This window comes from Periplaneta americana, chromosome 4, assembly GCF_040183065.1.
Source record: "Periplaneta americana isolate PAMFEO1 chromosome 4, P.americana_PAMFEO1_priV1, whole genome shotgun sequence".
Classification (NCBI taxonomy): Eukaryota; Metazoa; Arthropoda; class Insecta; order Blattodea; family Blattidae; genus Periplaneta; species Periplaneta americana.
The window spans coordinates 41857192-41876199 of record NC_091120.1 but is presented as its reverse complement, the minus strand read 5'-3'; positions in this window follow the sequence as shown (position 1 = coordinate 41876199).

Genomic DNA, 19008 nt, shown 5'->3' with positions numbered 1-19008 from the left:
CTACAGATGTCAGGTCCATCGATGCCTATCGTTCAAGTGCTATATCTCAAGGAGGAAATTTAATACACTGTAGATGTCAGCATCTGACTGTAGAAACGTTTACTTACGTGTACAGTGCTGCTACGAGAGTGTAGTTTGTGAATTACTATACTTCAGTGTCGGCATAATAGCATAATTTGGCTTTCAAACACGTACTGGCTGACTGTGGTGGTGGTATGAATTTAAGTATCTGTATGGCAGTGTATAATATTTAAGAATAATATTTATTGGCATGTATTTGTAGTAATCTATGCGAGTGGGATTACAGTACTGGTATAGGCTATAGTGTATCAGTGTGTTGTGAATTATTACTGAACACACGCGTTTGTAAATAACGAGACCGTGGTATGTATTCATTTTTAACAAACGTAAACAATGAACTCCGTTCAAGTAATTTTTAACAGTAAAGAACTGGGTAAACTGGCTTACCAAGAAAAATTGGAAATAAAAAGACTGAGTTTCATTATTATTATTATTATTATTATTATTATTATTATTATTATTATTATTATTATTATTATATGTTGTTTTGAATTTATATACGGTTTTTTTTTCGATAGTGAAACATTGGAATCATGACATTTCATATTAGACTAAACGTAAGATTTCAAATTCTCTTCGATTTTGGAACCACAAAATTGCGAACACACATAATATTTTATCACGAGCCGCCACTGGTTGGGACTCACAAAAATCCTAAACTTTAATCAAACTTTATTTCATATGTAATGTAAAAATCAACCATTTCTCTAACTGTAGTTAACTTCATGAATTAGTGTTGAAATTATTGTTTTGATTCGTATACATATTTAGAAAGTGCAAGGTACTACCAATAGACGTAAATATAATTTGCCATGAACAAACATTGTTCTATCTTTGTTAATTTCTTGATAGGGTTACATTTTTCAGTAACTTCGAACTTAAATTTCCTTACAAAAAAAAAAAAAAAAAAAGCATAAAAGTGTCTCATACTTTCGTGAGACAATTCTGCTACAGACTAAAAACGTCTTCATTTGCTTTGCTGCCATAACTCGTAGGTGATTGAATATTTTTACATGGTCCTATCTAAATATCGATTATTGAACACGTATGCGGCGATATGCGTCCTGAATTTTCTTCAGAAGCAAATTCCAGCAATCTGCGTCGCGTCCAACGATCTACGTTGGTGATCATCGCTATAAACAAACTATGCGAATTCATTTCAACTGCTAGGAACTCCAGGCGACAATCGCCAGCCATGTAGCTTTAATCTTGTTTCCAGAACAGGAAAATCGCTCTGAGGCACGGCCCAGTGGACGAAATTAAGGTTTTAGTAGTCTTTGTTTCGTATCACCTTGATATTTTCAAGTTTGGAAGTCGTGATAGTTGCAACTGTGGAATAGGGTTGTCGAGAATCACCGTAGCACCAATAGATAGCACGCACATGTACTTTGAGGAACACACTCTACGTGTGCATTTGTTTTATAATAATTGAGGATTTACGTAGTCTATTAGTTATATTAAACATTCTTAAAAACAAATGAAAATGCCATTTTTTTTAATATCAGTAATTATTTATTTAACCTGGTAGAGATAAGGCCATCAGGCCTTCTCTGCCCCTCTACCAGGGGATTACAACTTTAATATGAAAAATAAAATTACAATTAATATTAAATTTACAATTACAGTTACAATAAGAATTAAAGTACGACAAGATTACTTGATTAATGAAAGCTAGACAATTTATCATAGAAGTTAAGAACAAAGAATATTTTTGTATTTACTGAATTACAAATTAAACCTAGAATAACAAAATTCTATAGTGATGAAATTACCATATACTGAGATATTTTGTGACACATTAAGGGAACTATTTACAAGAAACCATGTCTGAACGAGTCTCAATTACTGACCAAGTGACTAGTAAGTTTGCGTTTGAATTCAATTTTATTTCGACAGTCCCTGATGCTAGCAGGTAACGAATTCCAGAGTCTTGGCAGGGCTATTGTGAAAGAATATGAGTATGAGGAGGTGCGATGGGATGGTATTGTTAGTATTGTTTCATGGCGAGAGCGTGTGTTCAGATTGTGGTGGGAAGAAAGGTTCTGTTCCTGTAGACTATGTAAAAATCAAGGAAAGCGATTTGTCTTCAATCAGGTCCCGAATATATGCTTTCAACCTAAAAAAGTATAATTAATTAAATTCCGCCTCAAAAGTCCTAGCTATTAAACAATAATAACAAATTCAAGTAAGGAATTGCTGGCTACAATTTCATTTTAGAAGAGGGCAATGTATTAAAAATATATGCAACCTCTACAGCAAGCTATGTTAACTTAGATTATATTCAGTAGCCAACTTGTAGGAGTCTCCGAAGTTTACGCCTGCATTTTACAATGGGATGCAGGGGCGGTCCGCCCAGAAAGGGACTTGGGGCAGTGCCCCACTTAACATTTAATGTTAATATTTTTTCAGTATTTGAATATCGAAGAATATTAATAAGATATATTCTTTTTATTTATTCCCTATTCCTATTGTGATATTCATACAGTATTTGGATATTTTGCTTCGTTTCTGGAAGTCAAGCAGCACTCCTATACAAGGTGTATCTAAATTGGTGTCAAATATTTCGGGGATGTGTTCGTAACACAAAAACATTACAAAAGGTTCATATGAACATTGGTCTCAAAATAATTTATTTCAGAGTTACAAGATAAAATTTAATGTTACAAAAATTGCTCGAAGTGGCTTCCTCCTGATTCGATGTATCCCCTAAACCTGCGTTACATGCTCTGGCATACTCTGTTGGAAATTCCTGGAGTGTTTCGTATTTTGTGAAATTCAGTTTGGATACGCTCTCAAAATATCAACATGAAGTACAGGAGTCGCATAAACCAGGGACTTTAAATGTCCCTAGACGAAGAAATCCATTGGATTCAAATCAGGCGATCGAGCACGCCATGCAATGAATCCCCTTCGACCAATACATCTTTAGGGAAATCGATCATTAAAAAATTACGAACTGTCAGACTGAAATGAGCTGGAGCAGCATCGTGTTAAAACACATTCGTTGGATGACTTCCAGAAGCACATCATCAATTAAATGATGCAAATTATTTCGTTCTGTTCACTCACAGAATACATTTTCTTCGGTTTTCTTTGCTCTACAAAATACAAACAAACAAAAAACCTCAAACAATCAGCGGTCAATGAAGGGACAAATCCTTTAATAACTCCCTAACGAATGGTTTTCAGACCCATGTTCTTATCAACTTTTTTAATTGTTTTGATGTTAAGAACACGTCCCCAAAATATTTGACACCAATTTAGATACACTCTGTATAGAACTGTGGAGCCTGCCTTCATCCTGGAATGTAGGCTGACCCGTCTTGATGAAAGTGCTTTGTGTTGGGATCTGAGAGGTGGATGGCGGGGTTATGCGAAAATGTTTGGGGGACTCTCTGCAGGACCCCACTGTGCCTGTCTGTCTAGACAGAGAAAGAAACCTACCCCTCATCTCTGTCATTTTGAAGAAGGGACGAGTTTCTGACCAACGAGCACAGAATGCAGTGCTCGTTGTTTCTGACCGTCCACTTACCCACCCTATGGAGCGGAACTTTAACGACATCCAGATTTGTTGTCAGGCAGCCATATCAACTTTACAGTTCCATTGTGTGTTTACTAGAGTAACGAGTGAATCACACCTGTTTTAGTGCTTGTAGTGCGAACGAAAGGTTTGTGTGTATATGGGTAATTACAATAGGCTATAATTGTGAACAATGTATAGTGTAAATAAGTGTACCATTTTTTCCAAAGCGATATGAAGAAAAATTATAAATAGAAAGGTTGGGACCCGATAGGGAGACTTAAATACAGGGACATCATTTTATTTTTACTTCAATTTTTATTGTACCTGAGTTTTTGAATGTACTTCACTCCCACCCCCTCTACTAGTAAACTTACAATCGTTCTCCACACAGAGCCAAGGCCGCGTATGCAGTACTGAGTTAGTGAGTATATTACGTTCCAGAAATATGTTCACGTTTTCCAGTGACGAAAGAGCTTTCAATATTGAATCATATTTTCGCACAGGTACTGTCGTCCGTTTGCCTACGTCACATCCTGGTTTCCCCCACCTGCTTCTGTTCGCCTCTCCGTAAAGTCTAGTAGCTGGGCTGTCTTAGCTCTTTTCTGAAAACATTAATTTCTGTTAGGTATTGGACGTCTACGTAATATTATACAACTGTTTAAAATAACTTAAGTAAAAGGGCCTCGTTAAGTAATTAACTGTCACGTGATTCCCCCCCCCCTTTCTACGACCTTGCGACAAAACCACTTGAACGGACAGTACATAGTATGTCTGAGTAATTTTATCTTTTCGGATCGGGCAGAAGTGAAGATTAAATTTACAGTACGTAAGGTACTCTTTTATAGCGTAGATACAGAATTATTTCAACAGGAGTTACTAGTACGAAGGACGAAACTGGTAATTGGAATTAGGTACAATAGTCTATAGTGCGATAATATGCACAAAAGAACTGAAGCCTGTATCGAAATGAACGGCCACCATTTTGAAAAATGTGTTTAAATATCCATATTATAATTATTTTTCAATTTAACTTCATTCTCTATATTGTACGCTAATGTTCTGTAACAGTACAATATGCACTGCATAATGAATACGTCCGAATGGATAGCTCAATTCGTGAGTAAAAACACTAAGTGTTAATACAATACTGTATTTTGGTTAAACAAAAACCTAATGAAAATTATCAAACTCAAAATCGCGATATTTCCTACTTTACATAAATGGATGAACTACTTTTCTTCCCTCCTATACCTAGTAAAGTGATTTGTATTTTACGCCAAAATCATCGAACTCCAGTCTTGGAAGGGGGAGCAAGCTGTGTTTCCGGTTCTAGACCTTTAATCCAAAGATATAGCCAGGTTAATATTAAAAAATGTTAGTAAAAATAAAATGATGTCTCTGTATAACTCAGTTAGTGAATAAACGATTGGGTAAACTCACTAATCAGCGTTTCAATAAGGAATGATACACCAAAAAATGTTCCTGGTTATGTGGATGTCCAGTAAAAAAAGAATTTTTTTTTTTCCATGCATATTTTTCGGAGGCGAAAGTAGTTGGATAAAAGTAGGGTAACCGACATGAAACATTTATCTGAAAGGATTTCTAAGCTCGAATCTTCAAAATTGATATAAAAATGCTACTGTTACTTGGCACTTATAGGCAACGTCAACATAGGTACTCAACTTCACACTGCGTATTAGCAATCTGTAAGACTTTACAATCAAGAAGTAAATAAAAACAGGCACATTATTTCGAAAATGATTGACTGCATACAATTTTGTGGTATGTTTGAACTCGCAATGCGTGGACATGACGAAACACAAGAATCACAAAATCGCGGTATTTTTCTAGGCTTAGTGAATTTCATTTCGGAACTAGATACATTGTTGAGCGACCATCTAAATAATTCTACAGTATTCAATGTTGACAGTAGAAAAATGATCTTTGCCAGATTCCAACAAGAAAACTATTGATAGATTTGCGCAACTGAAAACCAGACGAATGAATTTCTTGTACAAATAAGTTGTTAGTGTAATTTAATATAAATAGTGCAAATAATGTTAACTGTGAACATATTACCGGTATTAGTTACGTGGACAAGTATTTCATAAATTACAAGATCAAGGGGGGAAGAATACAACGAAAGGAGAAACACATTGAAGGTGAGGCTGTGCTAATTGTTTAAAATACATCGTAGCAGACCAGATTTATTTAACATAAACAATTTGTTTATCGTGACACAGTTTATGCATGTATAAATTTGTAATTAAATATATAGGTCTAATTAAATATATATACATAAATTGGGCCTAATTAGACAACGATTAATAATAATAATAATAATAATAATAATAATAATAATAATAATAATAATAAATACCAGTAATAATTTTGCATGAATATGAACGCAGACCTATTGCGTGAATAAACGAATTCAAAATACATTATTGAGGTGCACCACCAAAAAATATATGCACGAGCCGCCACTGATGGGATGATACTAGGCTTACAGTAAACTCTGGATTAACTGGGATGTTTCTTATCTAGGATGATCCATAGTGAAAAAAGTACATAGGGCTATGAATATATAATCTATGTATAAAATAAGAAAGTAGAGGAACCTTGACTCCAAAAATCCATTTCTTGAATAATGTCTTTATTCATTCATAGTGTGCTGTCTAAGGATAGATCTTTCACTGCAAACCCAGCATTCTCCGGCCTTTCCTATTTTCTGCCTTCCTCTTAGTTTCCACATATGATCCATATATCTCAATATCATCTATTAGGCCTATTTGATATCTTCTTTTGCCCCGAACTCTTCTCCCGTTCACCATTCCTTCCAGTACATCCTTCAGTAGGCATTTAGATAGGACACATGAAGACTTTAAGCTACTGCTCTGTTTACCGTGGAAAATACAGCACTACATATTATGCGTGTTCTACGTGATATCTTGAAGGCCATTCGATGTCTTTACTATGAGAGAGAGCAAAGAGAATTCCCATGCAATATATTGTAAAGGGTGTATATAAGAGTTGTCTTTTGTTTGTATTAAAGGGGAGACAAAAATCTGAGGACCGAAAGTCTGTTGGAAGTTATCATAAACAGAAATTCGTATTAACCGAATAAAAATCCAATAAAATAACTGTTTTGAGACGGTTCGGGGAAAATTGTTCGTATCAAGGAGATGTTCGTCTTAACCGAGTTCGTATCTGCGAAGGTTTACAGTTAACATATCACAGTATTCATAAAACACACTCGAGACGAAACAAAAACACAAGCATAACACTATCTTGTTTCGATCTCGGCCCAGGTCGATGGCATTTATGTGTGCTTAAATGCGACAGGCTCATGTCAGTAGATTTACTGGTCATGTAAAAGAACTCCTGCGCGACAAAATTCCGGCACATACCGGCGACGCTGATATAACCTCGGCAGTTGCGAGCGTAGTTAAATAAAATATAAAAAGCAACAAACAACTATCGTGTCTATCGCTACTGTTTCTAATAACCAATTTTGACAGAACACCAGAGCTCCGTGTGAGTATAACACTCTCGCGCACACGAGCGACCTCGCGAAACGTGCTACGCGTAAAGGCTGGTTCACAATAAACTGGGAACAGAAACGACAACGAGAACGGAAATATTGTTAAATGCATTTATGTTAACAGTACTTCTGTTCTCGTTCTCTTTGTCTTTTCCGTTCCCGGTTTATTGTGAACCAGCCTTAAGGACTGTTTATGTATCTCGTAGCGAGCGCGATGGAGGGATGAGTGTACTGAGGAAGAGTTGAACAATTATTATTGGAAAAAATCGCAATAAATAAACAAATAAAATTATGTCCCATCTGATTAATTTGCAGTGTCGTAGTAGTAGAAGTAAACCTGTGTGTACGAGTACGAGGAATTTATTCCTAGAAACATAGAGAGTATCTAAAGCATGTTACTTAAGGAAATTAATTGAATCTTTCTGGCAAACGAAATTAAGAAACTACAAGAGCTTACAGTTTCTTCCAACAGAATAAAACAGGATCAGTCAGACAGGCTAGCTGTTAGCAACGATCCCCACAATAGGTTTTTACCTGAAGTCGAAGAGAGATCCACTCTTCGAAACGTTGTTATAATTTTGACAATTAACAATGGAAAAAGTGGAAACAGTTCAATAGAATATAGCAAGACCAATAATTCTTATTCAATCGCAGTAAATAGATATTTAATATGGCTTTCACTCTGCCTAAGTCTAAATGTACTAAAACAGTAGGATTAAAAATAACATTTCTTTCATAAAAACAATTAGTGAATATTTTTCTTTTCGTTTCGATTTTCGCAGGGGTCATACTGACTCTAATTTAATGGACACTTAAAACATTGGTATTGCATTACAAAACAATTTCTTTTGTCTCTTCGAACAGTAAAACATCAAGGTCTGTGTGTCTTCAAAACTAATTTATGGAAGAATGGGCTTTGTTTGTTTCTTAATTTATTTTTGCAATATTCGGATTAAGATATTTTAATGCTGCAAACAGTAAAACAGCTTTAAATTTTATATCCTTCACGTCTGCTCTCAGTGTTAGCTTCAATGTAGAGAAGAACTCTTCACAAACATATGTACTAAAAACATGGACAGTACATAGCCTGCAAATTACATAGTGTTGTTTTAAATTATGTTTTCTGAATATCACGTGCTTATTGCATATTATATATATATATATATATATATATATATATATATATATTTATTTATTTATTTATTTATTTTGCTAATAATTATAACATAACATATATATAGAAAAAACTTTAGCTCGCCCCTGAAAGAGGAGAACTCGTGCTCAGGGGCGGAATCCTGAATTGAAATTAATAAGTATACAATACAATTTATCTTATGTCTACTATGCAATTATAGTATATAAATTTAAATTTACAATTTTTCAATTTTTATAAAATCCATACATAACTTTTTAAATTTAATACTAGAACTATTAGAATTGACAAAATTAGGATATTTAAATATAAATTTGTTATATATTCTTGGGCCTAAATTACTATTATGATTAAATACTGTAACAGTGTTGCATTTTGGTTCAAAAATCTTCAAGAATTCATACCTTTTATTTCATAACTATGAGAATACAATTCAAAATTATTTCGATTTTTATGTATGAATTTTATTAATACAATATAATAAATTTGTCTTACGTTAAGTACATTAAAGTCTAAAAACAAATTTTGAGATGGAAAATCAATAGGTTTATGAAGACATATTTTAATTATTTTCTTCTATAATAAATAAAGTGGATTAAAATTGGATTTAAATGAGCTACCCCATCCTATAATTCCATACCGGTACATAATTACCGATTGAAATAAAGTTAAATATATTGTGCGTAATAAACTTATTGACAAGTAATTCCTCAATAAAACAAAATAATATACTATTTTACGTAATTTATTACAAAGGTAATTAATGTGTTGGTTCCATTTTAAATGATTATCGAAAATTATGCCTAAATACTTAACTTCAGAGGACTCTTTAATAATCTCTTTATATTGGGCATTGCCCCATTTTATATTCCCAGAAGGAATGTCACCAACCACTAGGGGTTAAAACGGTTTGGAGATTTACGCTTCTCTCCTTCCTCACAGTTTCTCCCTCGTGGGATGCGGTTGCTATCAGTGGAGCGCGTACGAGCGAATTACGGACTACTACTAACTCCTTCCGTTCAACTTGTTCATACGCGCGCCTATTGCCGTTCCTGGTGTAGGTAATATTATATAATGTATTTAGCAAGACACACCAAAAGCCTAAACTAACTTCACCTAACTTCTCACAAATTTCCATACATCAGAACTAAGAAAAATGCAAGTTGGAAGTTTCAGTGTCGTGTCCTGTAGAAAAGTCCGTGTACGTCAGCATGCAGCATGCCATGCCACAGTAGCCCAACACTGTAGCAGTGCTTCACATGGACCCATAGGCGGAGTTATGGGGGGAAATTAGGGGCACTATCCTCCCAAACTTGACCGAAATTGTTCTCTCTCCGCCTATGCGTGGACCCAGGCCTGTGGCTGTAACTGGTGGAGTTCTGCATCATGGCTAACAATGCTGTATTGCACTATCTGACCGGAATATTACTTCTTTGTAATATTGGAATATTTGCCACAACCGACCAGTGCACCGGATTTGTTTTGTTATCCCTTAGGTAGAACAGCAGAATCAACTGGTGTACCGCCTGGACAGTGCTTTCTATAGCACGCAACAGCGAAGCCTTTTTTGACGAAAATATGGAAGCTGTCTCCCTGCTCACCCGATTCCAATCCCACAGGTGAAGAAAGAAATGATGAAGTGGCCTAGAAATCAACGCAGGACAAAGGATGCCTTCTGGCTCAAATTCAAGAAGCCTTGGATACAGTATCGACATTTGATTTCATCCATGCCTCGAAGGTTCAGGCAAGTAATTCGGCCTGGCAGGTCACTTACTCTCTATTAGAAGAATGTTTTCTTGTTGTTTTTCATAGAAGACTAATTATTTTTGTTGGGATTTGTTTCTTCATTATTTATTTTCATTAGCATTAGATGGAAAAAAAAAAAAAGAAACAGCTTAGCTTTCGTTTTTGTGTGTGCACATTAGGGTGTATCGAAAAAAATTAAATTACGAAATTATAAAATATTTAGTGCAGAAAAGTTGCACAATTGTGCACAAAAAAATTACAGCAATAGAATAAATTTTCACAGAGATGCAGAGCCTTCCAAATGTTATAGTACTCACTAAAAACTTGAAAAAAATTACATTCTGTAATAGTGAATATTAAGGACGTTCAGATGTTATAAATGTTTGTATAGATGACTGAATAGACACTTCCAAACTGGCAATGCAATATACTTCAAATCAAGGTGCGTATTGTGTACAGGGAGGGAGAGGGTGGTTATAATTTCTGCTTTCTGTCACAATTTCCCTGATTTCTATTCGTTAGCTTCTCTTGAGCCTTTGCTTGTAGTGCATTGTATGTGTGTTTTGAGTGTTGCGTATTATTTCTAATGGCGAAATCTTCACCAGTAAAATCAAGAAAGAAGAATCTATCAGAGCGGAGGATAGTTTTGGTGCCCCAAAGTAATTGGATAACCAAACACTCCTGACTTAGCGAGATGTAATAAGGTATTATCTCTTAACGCGCATAGAATTAAAAGGTGAAGGAAGTAAAGAATCTGCGCTTCGATCCCTGTTATTCATTTCCATGAAAACAATAACGGATGTGATATTAAATTATCATAAAAAAGTGAAGAATTTATTAAAAACAAGAAAAAGCAGGAAATCTAATGAATCTAAACTGGACTGTATTAGACGTAACAGCCTAAGACTATTTGATATTGCAACATGCAAATGCCTTGACTTTGCGAACTGGAAATGCGAAAAATACCAGAAAAAAAAAAAGAAAGAAATTTCCTGGTCAAGCAGACATGTAGAAAAATGACGATTGAAAGTCTGGACAATGTAGCCTAGTAAAAAAAAAAAAAAAAAAAAAAAAAAAAAAAAAAAAAAAAAAAGAGGAAAAAAGATTCATGAAATGTAAAGAAAAGAAGAGCTGCCATCTATTTCTCCAAAATGTGCCGTACAACAGAACAGCTCATCGGGAGAAATTAATTCTTCGGATTTCACTTAGAAATACCAGCTTAAATCTATATCAAGACCTGCAAATTGAAAATGCACTTCGCAGTTGAGAATTCCTCTGCCAGAAGTTTTTAAAATTACCTATAAAATGGGTTACCAGTAAGAAAAGTAGTGGCAATTGCCTCTGCAGTGTTAGATCTTAAACCAGTATCTAAAGAGAACGAAAGCAAATTAATACATAAAAAGAAAATTCAATGAGAGGTAAAGTAAATTGTAGTGCTGTCCTTAGAAACGAATTAAAAGAAACAAAATTATCTCAGGGTATTTATTTCTATGGAAAGAAAGAAGTCGTCAGCAGCCACTTCCCAGTGGTAAGTTACTGGTTGTTACAGTCTGTAAATATTGTTAAGAGTTCTGTTCAGTTATGTGGGTACCAGGGGCGTATTTTGCGGACTACCGGGGCTACCGGCGGTAGCCCAAGGAAATTATAAGAGAAAAAGTTTATAATATAACATAATGTAATAATTTTGTATTACTGTATTAGTTTTACCACAGTAATTAAAATTAAAGTAATTGTTAGATTTATATGCGCTCTCTGCTCTCGAAAAGAAACAAGTTGTCAAGGCGGCATCACTGGAGAAACCGCTGCTACGAAGAGTAGCCTGTGACCGTTCCGCTCACGTCGCACAACTCCCCGTCCCCCCGCTCTCTTCTTTTTCCATCTTGCACTGTAGGCGGGTGAGTTGCCGCTCTCGTGATCGGTTTCTTGGAAGGCGCCAAGCAACAATATGCTTTGTACGCTAGCTCATTAATGTGATTGTGTTCTTGCAGTGCAGTATTTTAAATTTGTGATTTGTTCGAGTGTCTAAGACTTATATTAATTGTGAATTATTAAGTTTTTAATTTCCCAATTAAGTGATATTGTGAAAAATATGGCAGAACAAGTTTCTGGAGAGGTTTGTTTTGAAAATGACTGTGTAATAGAAGGTTTATTAAAAGTGCCTTTTAACCGTCGTACATACAACGAGAAAGTTGAAATTGTGAAAATGGAAAGACCAACTCCTGAGTTAAATTTGTCCATGGACGTAAAAGAAAAACAGCGTGAGTACACACGCCATTTCGCTTCAACATCATATGGTAAGTGGAATTGGTTGTGTGGTAGTTCTAAACTGTCTAAACTGTCTAAACTATTTTGCTGGCCATGTTTGTTATTTAGCCGCGAAACTAATGTGTGGTCAAAAGAGGGGTTTTCTAATATGAACTCCCTTCGAACGGCAGTCCTAAAACACGACAAATCAAAAGCTCATATTTATAGTAGCATGAACTTTGCAAACTTTGGGAAGACAAGAATTGATTTACAGCTAGATAAGCAAAAAGTTCTACACATCAACCAACACAATGCTCTTGTGAAAAAAAAAATCGGGAGATTTTACTGCGTCTTATTAACGCAGTCTGCTTTCTAGGAAAACAAGAATTGGCTTTTCGGGGTCATAATGAGAGTGTGGAATCAGACAATAGAGGAAATTATATTGAATATTTAAGTTCCTTAAGTGAATTTGACCATTTACTGGCCAATCATCTTGAGAGTTCAACAGTATTCCGTGGTACTTCTCCCGCAATTCAGAATGACTTAATATTTGCTATAAGTGAGGTTATGATAAAGAACATAAAATCTGAAATAGAAGAAGCACCTTTTGTGGCCATTGTTGTTGATGAAACAAGTGACTGCTCTAATCAGAGTCAATTGTCCACTGTTTTAAGATACGTCGACAATACTGCCAATGTTCAAGAACGGTTTATAGGATTCACAAATGTCAGTTCGGACAAAACTGCTGCTGCTTTGTTTCAGCATGTGGAAGGTGTTATAGCAGAATACAATGTCGGCAATAAGTTAATTGCACAGACATACGATGGTGCTTCAGTTATGGCGGGAAATATTAATGGCTTAAAAACAAAAGTTCAAGAAAAGTATCCCAAGCACTATTTGTCCATTGTTACAGCCATGTTCTCAATTTAGTTTTGCAACAAACTACTTTATCCATTCCAGAATGCCGCATTTTTTTTCAAAACACTGTCGGGTTTAGCTGCATTTTTCTCATCATCTCCTAAAAGATCAGAAAAACTCAAGGAATTTATGAAAAAGAAACTCCCAAAAGTAGCACCAACTAGATGGAATTTTACATCTCTGCTTGTAAATACAGTAAAGGAATACAGAGAACAACTGACTGCTTTCTTTGAAAATATCATTTGTAATGACTCTGAAGAAAACTGGGATGATGATGTAATTGTGCAGGCTCAAGGATATTTGTATTTTTTCACACAGTTTCAGAATATATTGCTTCTTGAAGTCTATGCTAGAGTGTTCGCACATACAGATGTGCTCTACAATATTCTTCAGACAAAAAGTCTAGACATAGCATACTGCTTGCAAGAGGTATCAAAGTTAAAACATACTATATCCGAGTTCAGACGTAGTGGGTTTCCGTCCATATGGAGTAATATGGAAAATGAAAATTCTTCAGACAATACAATGGAACCACCATTAAAGCGAAGAAAAGGAGATGATGAATTGAAATACAGGCAGCTGTACTACAGCATACTAGATCGTATGCACATGGAAATTACTGACAGATTTTCTGATTATGGAAAGCTTCAGTTCACACATCTTCTAGATTCTCACAAATTTTCTGCTTATAGAGAAAACTTCCCGAATGAGGCACTAAACAAATTATTTCAGTCCTATAACAGTCACTTTGATCAAGTACGTTTGAAAAATGAATTAAGTGTAATATATTCAGCAGAAGTCTTTGATTTTTCGAACAAACCTATCCATGAAAACCAGCTGAACCAAGTTATTCCTGAAGTCCTTAAATTGGCAACATTAATTGTGACAATACCAGCTATGTCAGCATCGGTAGAAAGAACATTTTCTGCGTTGAAGAGAATAAAATCCTACTGTAGATCAACTCATACACAAGAACGTTTATCCGGCTTGGCACTGATGTCAATTGAAAAGTCATTTCTACAGAAACTTCGCAAGCGGCCCAACTGTAATTTCAATGACGAAGTCATCAAAGTATTTTCGTCCCAATCAAGACGTCTGGAATTCACATATAAATAGGTAAGGAATTTTATTATAGGGTTTTTAAAATATATTTTGTGTAATAATAGGGTCAGTGGTAGCCCAGACCCTTAAACCAGTATACGCCACTGGTGGGTACTTAAGTAATATTAACATTTTTAAAGTATGTGACAGAAAATTAAAAAAATATATATTAACATTACAGTCTGTAGCAAGCAAAGAACTGCGAAGTTATTTAAATATAGACTACGATAAAATTCTTAAAATTTAAAGCTAAAGCGCCCTGGCTAGAAATTTTTTTAGTATGAACACAAAATTTGGTAGAGACAATAATTAACTCATAAGACAACTTTTTAGACACCCACTTTTTTAATTTCATAAAAAAAAATTTTACCACCGATTTCGATACACCCTAGTGCATATAAATGCCACAACTTCAATGATTTAAATGTTAAAAAAAATACAATAACAGGCATGCTAAAGGTGTTTTGTTAAACAAAAAACAGAAGTAAGATCGACACACCAAAAGCCTAAACAAACCCCACCTACCATCTCACAAATTTCCATACATCAGAACTAAGAAAAATGCAAGTTGGATGTTTCAGTGTCCTGTCCTGTAGAAAGGTCCGTGTACATCAGCATCCCATGCTACAGATGCCCAACACTGTACCAGTGCACCACATGGACCCATAGGCGGAGTTATGAGCGGGGGCATGTGGGCACAGTCCTCCCAGACTTCACCGAAACGGTTCTCTCTCTGCCTATGCATGGACACAGGCCTGTGGCTCTAACTTGTGGATTTCTGCATCATAGCTAACAATGCTGTGAGTATTGCATTATCTGACTGGAATATTTGTCATAACCGACCAATGCACCAGATTTGATTTGTTACCCCTTATATAGAACAGCAGAATCAACTGGTGTACAGCCTGGACGGTGCTTTCTATAGCAACAGCGAAGCCTTTTTTGTCGAAAATGTGGAAATTGTCTCCCTGCTCACCCGATTCCAATCCCATTGAAAATGTACGGCCAGATGTGAAAAAAGGAATGATGTCGAAGTGGTCTATAAATCAACGCAGGACAAAGGACGCCTTTTGGCTCAAATTCAAGAAGCCTGGGATACAGTATCGACATTTGATTTCATCCATGCTTCGAAGATTCAGGCAAGTATTTCGACCTGGCAGGTCACATACTCATTATTAGAAGAATGTTTTTCGTTGTTTTTTTCATATAAGACTATTTACTTTTGTTGGAATTTGTTCCTTCATTATTTACTTTCATTAGTGATAGATGGAAAAAAAGCTTATCTTTCCTTTTTGTGTGTGCAGATCAATACCAAAACTTCAATGATTTAAATGTTAAAAAGATATAACAACCGGCATGCTAAATGTGTTTTGTTAAATAAAAATAGAAGTAAGATGGACACACCAAAAGTCTAAACTAACCTCACCTAACTTCTCACATATTTCCATAAGTAAGAAAAATGCAAGTTGGAAGTTTCAGTGTCGTGTCCTGTAGAAAAGTCCGTGTACGTCTGCATGCCATGCCACAGATGCCCAACACTGTAACAGTGCATCACGTGGACCCATGGGCGGAGTCATGGGGGCATGGAGTGGGCACTGTGCTTCCAAACTTGGCAGAAACGGTTCTCTCTCCGCCTATGCGTGGACCCAGGCCTGTGGCTGTAACTGATAGAGTTCTTCATCATAGCTAACAATGCTGTGAGTATTGTATTGTGTGACCGGAATTTGTAGCGATGGAATATTTGTCATAACCGAGAAAAGCACCGGATTTGTTTTGTTACCCTTTAGGTAGAGCAACAGATTCAACTGGTGTACCACCTAGATGGTGCTTTCTATAGCACGCAACAGCGAAGCCTTTTTTGACTAAAATGTGCAAACTGTCTCCCTGCTGAACTGATTCCAGTCCCATTGAAAATGTATGGCCAGAGGTGAAGAAAGGAATGATGTTGAAGTGGCCTGCAAGTCAACGCAGGACAAAGGATGCTTTCTGGCTCAAATTTAAGAAGTCTGGGATACGGTATCGACATTTGGCTTCATCCATGCCTCGAAGATTCAGGCAAGTAATTCGACCTGGCAGGTCACATACTCTCTATTAGAAGAATGTTTTTTTTTTTTTTTTGTTTTTTTTTTTCATACAAGACTATTTATTTTTGTTGGGATTTGTTCCTTCATTATTTATTTTCATTAATAATAGATAGCTTGTCTTTCGTTTTTGTGTGTGCACATCAATGCCACAACTTCAATGATTTAAACGTTAAAAGTATTCAATAACCGGCATCCTAAAGGTGTTTTGTTAAATAAAAATATAAATACGATAACACCAAAAGCCTAAACTAACCTCACCTAACTTCTCACAAATTTCTATACATCAGAACTAAGAAAAATGCTAGTTGGAAGTTTCAGTGCCATGTCCTGTAGAAACATCCGTATACGTCTGCAAGCCATGCCACAGATGCCCAACAGTAACAGTGCATCACGTGGACCCATAGACGGAGATATAGAGGGCATGGGGGGCAATGTCCTCCCAAACTTGACCGAAACGGTTCTCTCTCCGCCTATGCGTGGACCCAGGGCTGTGGCTGTAACTGATGGAGTTCTGGATCATAGCTAACAATGCTGTGAGTATTGCATTGTCTGACCGGAATATTACTTCTTTGTAGTATGGGGATATTTGTCATAATGGACCAATGTACCGGATTTGTTTTGTTACCCCTTAGGTAGAGCAACAGATTCAACTTGTGTACCGCTTGGACGGTGCTTTCTATAGCACGCAACAGTGAAGCCTTTTTTGTCGAAAATGTGGAAGCTATCTCCCTGCTCACCCGATTCAAATCACATTGAAAATGTACGGTCACAGGTGAAGAAAGGAATGATGTCGAAATAGCCTGGAAATCAACGCAGGACAAGGATGCCTTGTGGCTCAAATTCAAGAAGCCTTGGATACGGTATCGACATTTGATTTCATTCATACCTCGAAGATTCAGGCAAGTAATTCGACTTGGCAGGTCACATAATCTCTATTAGAAGTTTTTTTTTTTTTTTTTTTCCATATATGACTATTTATTTTTGTTGGGATTTGTTCCTTCATTATTAATTTTCATTAGTATTACATGGAAAAAAGTAAAGCTTACCTTTCATTTTTGTGTTCACATCAATGCCAAAATTTCAGTGATTTAAATTTAAAAGAAATACAATAACCTGCAAGCAAAAGGTGTTTTTTAAACAAAAAATAGAAGTAAGATGGACACATCAAAAGCCTAAACTAACTTCACCTAACTTCTCACAAATTTCCATACATCAGAACTAAGAAAAATGCAAGTTGGAAGTTTCAGTGTCATGTCCTGTAGAAAAGTCCATGTACGTCAGCATACTGTGCCACAGATGCCCAACACTGTACCAGTGCATCACATGGACCTATAGGCGGAGTTATGGTCTGGGGCATGAGGGGGCACATTCCTCCCAAACTTGACCGAAACGGTTCTCTCTCTGCCTATGCGTGGACCCAGACCTGTGGCTCTAACTTGTAGACTTCTGCATCATGGCTAACAATGCTGTGAGTATTGCATTGTCTGACCGGAATTTGTAGTGTTGGAATATTTGTCATAACCGGCCAATGGACATGATATGTTTTGTTACCCCTTAGGTAGAACAGCAGAATCAACTGGTGTACCGCCTGGACAGTGCATTCTATAGCACGCAAAACGAAGCCTTTTTTGACGAAAATGTGCAAACTGTCTCCATGTTCACCCGATTCCAGTCCCATTGAAAATGTACGGCCAGAGGTGAAGAAAGAGATGATGTTGAAGTGGCCTGCAAGTCAATGCAGGACGAAGGACGCTTTCTGGCTCAAATTTAAGAAGCCTGGTTTACAGTATCGACATTTGATTTCATCCATGCTTCGAAGATTCAGGCAAGTAATTCGACCTGGCAGGTCACATACTCTCTATTAGAAGAATGTTGTTTCCCCCCCCCCCCCCATACAAGACTATTTACTTTTGTTGGGATTTATTCCTTCATTATTTATTTTCATTAGTAATAGATGTAAAAAAAAAGCTTGTCTTTCGTTTTTGTGTGTGCACATCAATGCCACAACTTCAATGATTTAAACGTTAAAAGTATTCAATAACCGGCATCCTAAAGGTGTTTTGTTAAATAAAAATATAAATACGATAACACCAAAAGCCTAAACTAACCTCACCTAACTTCTCACAAATTTCTATACATCAGAACTAAGAAAAGTGCTAGTTGGAAGTTTCAGTGCCATGTCCTGTAGAAACATCAGTATACGTCTGCAAGCCATGCCACAGATGCCCAACAGTAAGAGTGCATCACGTGGACCCATAGACGGAGATATGGAGGGCATGGGGGGCAATGTCCTCCCAAACTTGGCTGAAACGGTTCTCTGTCCACCTATGTGTGGACCCTGGGCTGTGGCTGTAACTGATGGAGTTCTGGATCATAGCTAACAATGCTGTGAGTATTGCATTGTCTGACCGGAATATTACTTCTTTGTAGTATGGGGATATTTGTCATAATGGACCAATGCACCTGATTTGTTTTGTTACCCCTTAGGTAGAGGAACAGATTCAACTTGGGTACCGCTTGAACAGTGCTTTCTGTAGCACACAACAGCAAAGCTTTTTTTTTGACGAAAATATGGAAGCTATCTCCCTGCTCACCCGATTCAAATCACATTGAA